Source organism: Spermophilus citellus (assembly GCF_964194105.1).
Source record: "Spermophilus citellus genome assembly, chromosome: 4".
NCBI lineage: Eukaryota > Metazoa > Chordata > Mammalia > Rodentia > Sciuridae > Spermophilus > Spermophilus citellus.
The window spans coordinates 7,048,499-7,053,982 of NC_138185.1; the positions used below are offsets into that span (position 1 = coordinate 7,048,499).

A 5,484-nucleotide genomic window follows, 5' to 3' on the forward strand; every position below is an offset into this window, starting at 1 on the left:
GCTTAGCTCCGGCGGGACCCGCGTCAGCTGCCCTCCAGGTGGGCATCGCTGCCCTCTGGGCTCCTCGACCTCGACCCTACTGAGTCACTCTGGCCAAGTCCCTGTCTGGGCCAACTGTCCCTGGACACTCCCCCCCTGGGGCCAATAGCAGGCTCCGGTGGAAACAGCCTGAAGTATGTCCAGACCCTGCCACAAGATTCCTGGACGCAAAGTGACCCCTGGTTAAGGACACGGCTCTGTTCACACCGCAGGGGAGGAAGCCAGAAGGCCAGGGGACCCGCTCCCAGTCCTCAGCCAGCCGGCCCAGGCGGGGTTCAGCCGCAGGCCTGTCCCGGAACCGCGCGGTCGGCCTCTGCCGTGAGGAAGGGTGTCCGGCCACAGGCACCTGAGTGTCCACGGCGGGTGGCCTGGGGACCCCGGCTGCAAAGGGGCCGCTGGAAACATGGGTGTTGACCCAGGCCGCGTGTGGGGGGTGGCTCTGGAGTGGCGATGGAGTTAGGGGACACCAGACTCGCGGTGGCCCTGGGGGTGCGGCCCGGGGAGGCGGACACTGCAGGCAGCAGGAAGGACCGAGGTGGCGCCACGCTGCTGGGAGAAACTGGGCAGTTAGCTGGGCCCGGGCGCCGCTGCCAGGAGCCCCCCAGACGGCCTCCAGGACCTTTAGGCCAAACATTTCTGCTGTGGACGCTGCTCCTCCTGTGCAGGCAGAGGGAGGCCCAGAGGAGGTCCAGGAAACTGAGGGGCCCAGGGACAGACCCGGAAGGCCGAAGGCCAAGGATCAGAGACCCTAAGAAAACAGCGGGACTCTGGGAATAGCCGTCCCTCCCGTTGGTTGGCATCCAAAGCCTTCCAGAGCAGGACCCGCTGCCACCAGTCACTCCCCGGGGACCCTGGAGTCCAGACGTGTCTTGTTTTTGAAGCGACATTCAGGAATGAAATCCTGTGCTGTTTGGGGCCCGTCTTGGTGTTTTCACAGGGAGTTGGAGGTGAGGGAACCATCATGTCCAGAAATGTTGGCCAGAGAAGTTATTTTTCTAGGCCCCAAAATACTTTGTTTACACAGATGGTGGCTGTAGGACCCCGACCTGGGAACCTGGGGACCTGGGCCCGTGGGGAAGGGGCTTTAGGATGCAGACAGCCTGGGGGAGGTCACAGCGGAACCCAGACCCCCACGGGTCAGGGCCAGCGGCTCCGCTGGCTCCGCTCTCCTCAGACCATAGCTCCCCCCAGGCGCCCCTCCTGGGGAACAGCGTTACTGCCCAGAGTGTCATTTCCTGTCACCCCAACCCCAGGCCACAATGACCCAGAGCCTGCGACTCTAGGGGGAGGACAGCAGGGAGCTTTGTGAAGCGGAGGCAGGAAATAGCGCTCATTAAAAAAATCAAAAATCAAAAATAAGCCCCGGGCCGTGCCTTGGACGGCACCCAGCTCCCGTCCCCTCCTGGTCCTGCCCTGGGCTCTGCGGGCTCCTGCCGGGCGCCTGGGGACGCCTCTTCTTCTCATTCTCTGTCCGGCCACCTGCGTGGAAAGCCTGGGAGGTGCTGGAGGGAGATGTGCAGACAGAGGGCAGGACAGCCTGGTCTCCGCCCTCGAGGATCACAGTGCCCACGGATGATCCTGAACCTTCTGTAACACTAGTCGCCGGGTCTCGGTGGAGGGAGCAGGTCTGCGCAGGGACACACTCTGGGAAAGTGAGGCTGTGGCTGGGGACCACACTTGGGGGTGGGGGCGAGGCCACCGCGCTGACCTTGAGGTCACTGTCAGAGGCCAGCCTCATGGCCACCTGTTGCTCTGCTCTGGCTGCTCCTGCCCCTGGTCTGCCCCCCCTCCCCCCCCCCAGGCTCCTCGGCCTCCCAGGTGGGGCCTCTCCTGCAGCAGGTGTCTGCCAGGCAAGGGTTCAGGGAGTGTCTGGGCTGGAAAGATCTCTGAGATAGTCTTGTTGCTGTGACAAGAGATAAGAGCCCAGCTCAACGGAGCGTGTCCAGCAACCCATCGCTGGACATGTGCGCACACCTGCTTACAGCCAATCCCCTAGCATTAATTTTTTATTCACATGCGGAGCTGGGGACCGAACCCAGGGCCTCACAGGGCCAAGCAAGTGCGCTACCACTGAGCCACAGCCCAGCCCTTAGCATTTTTCTTTAAGCCAGTTATTTTATTTAAAGAAACTTACTCCTGGGCTGGGACACAGCTCAGTTGGTGGGGTGCTTGCCTCTCAAGCACAAGGCCCTGGGTTCAATCCCCAGCACCACAAAATAAACAAACAAAGAGAGACTTACTTAAAGGAATCTTGTGGTTTTGGTTTTGGGTTTTGGTTTTTGGTACCAGGGACTGAACTCAGGGGCACTTAACCACTGAGCCACCTCCCAGCCCTTTTTACATCATTTAGAGTCAGGGTCTCACTGAGTTGCTAAGGCCTTGCTAAGATGCTGAGGCTGGCTTTGAACCTGTGATCCTCCTGCCTCAGCCTCCCAAGCAGCTAGGCTTACCGGCCTGAGTCACCCTACCCGGTTCTTAAAGGAATCTCGATGAAGTCACAACAAATAGAAGCCACTGGCTATAAACAGCAGAAAAATTATTAATTCCTCAAAGAAGTGACCTTATCAAATCCTTGACAGACGGCAGTGCAGATGGACCCTCTGAGCCGGGGCTGCCCTCTTCCTCTAGGCGACTGGCGGCTGTGAGAGGGTGTGGGAGACAGACCAGCTCCACGCTGAGGCCCTCTTCCCTTGTTCCCTGGGACCCAGAAACTACTCCAAAGCCACAAGACTGGCCTCCGCAGCTCCCTGGGGACGATGCCACAGGCCCGGTGGGGGGCCAGCCTCCCCTCCGTCCAGCTCAGCCTTCCGAGGGCCCTCCTGCCTTCATCCATAAAATGGGAAAGCGGTGAGTCCACCCCTCCCGGGGTCAGAGCCAGATGAGCCTGTTTATAGACAGCACCTGGAGAGTGCCACCGCGAGAAGAAAGGGTCACTGTTGAGAGAAGAAAGGGTCACTGTTGGCCGCGACGAATCCCGGCAGGCCCAGGGCAGACAGCCTCGCAGGGGCTTCAGCTGAGGCCCGCACCACATCACCCACCTGGTTAGTGACGGGCAGGAGCAGGGCCAGGGAGCTCCCCAGGAGGCGGAGGAGGAGGCCATCGGGGCCTGAGGCCGGAGGCTGCGGCTGCTGTCCACTACCCCCTCCACAGGTGGCGTCCAGGGAGCCTCTCTCCTGCCCTAGGGACACTGCTCTCTGGCATGATCCTAGGACCCAAGGGAGACACAAGGGAAGGAAGAGGAGTCACCCCAGACGGCCCTGGGGTCAGGATCACGATGACCCAGCAATGTCCCTCCAAGATCAGTGTTTTCAGGATCAGGCCCTGACCATCCGTCCACCCACGCACCCATCCCCCATCCTCCGCTCCCCTGCACTCACCCCCCTCCACCCAGCACCCCTCTGTTGTCCACACGCCCACTCACCCACAAAGACGTCCCCCCGTCTGTCCATCCAACACGCTTATTGGAGGTCACTCTGTGCCAGCACTGTCTGGGTGAGGGACGGAGTGGGGTCACAGGGCCTCTCTCAGCCCACCCCCCGCATTCCTGCTCCACCCTGTCCCCAGCTGAGAGGGCCCCTCTCCTGGGAGATCCAGGGCCAGGGGAGCTCGAGGGGTTGTGGGGTGGGGGACGGAGGGTCGGGACCTCAGTGACGGCTCTCTGCCAAGGCGCAGCCCTTCTCCCTCCAGGACTGGGCCAGGCCCGGGGCTGGGCTGGGCTTCGGGTGAGCGTTTCCCCTGAGCCCTGGGGGAGGGAGGTGGCTGGAGCTGGCTGGTGAGCGGGGGTCTCTTGTCAGGCGCGCGGGGGGGGGGGGCAGGACAGCTGCGGCCTGTCGGGAAGCAACAGTTTCCACAGGATCAGCCAAGAACCTGCTCCGGGCCAGGGGACACTGGGTTCCGCGGCTGCGGCTGCAGGAACCGCTGTCCCCTCCTCCAGCCCCTGCCCCAGGCAGCACCCTGGGGCAGGCTGGGTTCAGCCAGGGGACATACCCATCCTGGTCTCCTGTGTGCCCCAGAGTGGACCCAGGACCCCGCCGCGGTGGGCAGTCCCCGCGGTCAGCTGAGGGCCAACGCCCACGGGGCCACCAGGACCCAGTCCCGCAGTGGCTCCCCGCTGGCTCATGCTGGCCTCCCGGCTCTGCCATTGGGTCCTTGCTGCCCCGTGGGTGGGCTACAGCCTCTTCAGCTTCCGCTGCGGAGGCCACTCCAATGCCACCCACCTGACCCCAACTGTGTCCCAGCCCCCTTCCTCATGACTCCGTAACTCATTCCGCCGCCACCACACCCCTGGGGGGCGGACACTTTGTCCCGTCTTACTGATCTGGCAACTGAGGTCCCGGAGATTACGGCCCTTAATCCAAGATCACACAGAGAGTGAGCGGCAGGCACCGGAAGCCATCTGGCTCCAGAGCCACATGGTCACCATCAGTTCAGTGGAAAACCTGCCACGAGGAGTGAGACCCCCACTGTCCTTCACCCAAGTGTCCACGGGGTTCACAGGAGGAGGAAGGAGGCCACGCTGGCCCAGGCCTCACACATCGGCCCATCTCCGCACCACACTGTCCCCTCTGTACCGCTGACCTCCTGGCTGCTGGGTGACATCAGCCCCCAGAGGCAGGACCTCGTGTCTGGGAAGGGCTGTGGCTGGGCCGGGTCAGCGCTTGATAAACTGGGGCCAGAGACCAGTCGTCCACTATCAGCCCCCACCCCTCCTGGGTGACCCTCTCCAAGCCTCCCTTGGTCACCTGGCCCGGCCAGGATTATTGTCACTTAGTCCTACGGTACTGAGCATGACATCGAGTCACATGAACGAATGAGTGACATCAGCAATGGGAGGGTCTCTGGAGAGCAGGGCCACAAACCAGCGCCCAGCACCCAGCGCCCAGCGCCCAGCGCCAGGCAGGGATCAGAAACCACAAGTAACACAAGTCCCGGGTTCAAGCCCCAGCACACACACACACACACACACACACACACACACACGCACAAAACCACCAACTCAGCTGGTGGGGACGGTGGCAGCCGCTGGCTACTCAGCCCTGATTTCTCAAGAAAAACCAGAGACCTTGAGTTTTACAAGAAATTTCTCAACTCTTAACCGTTGGGACTAATTTCAAAACCCTGAAACTCATCCGTGGGCAGGATGTGGCTGCAGAGACCCAGATTCACCAACCACTCACGGCCTGCAGGGAAACTGAGGCCCAGAGGGGGCAGCCTCTGACCAGTAGGAAGTGCAGAAATTGGAAGGAAAACGGTGACCTTTCTCCTCCAGGGCTCTGACTCCCGGGAGCAGCCAGGCCTCTCCTCCAGGCTGGCAGTTCCGGGGTGAGGGAGAGGCCAGGATCCCCCAGGGCAGACTCCTGCCCCGCCTGGAGCAGGCCGTACCAGGCTCTGACATCCAAAGGGTAACTCCAAGCACCTGCTGCCCTGCGAAGCAGGACTGCGGGG

General features: G+C 62.1%; 1 long non-coding RNA gene across 1 annotated transcript; it reads right to left on the reverse strand.

Moving 5' to 3' along the window:
- Nucleotides 1–2,558: 2,558 nt before the first annotated feature.
- On the reverse strand, nucleotides 2,559–4,020 carry LOC308646675. The gene is made up of 3 exons (XR_014021447.1): nucleotides 3,461–4,020; nucleotides 3,074–3,244; nucleotides 2,559–2,972 (listed from the first exon to the last, which is right to left on the reverse strand). It is a non-coding gene; the product is annotated as an uncharacterized lncRNA (long non-coding RNA).
- Nucleotides 4,021–5,484: the final 1,464 nt, after the last annotated feature.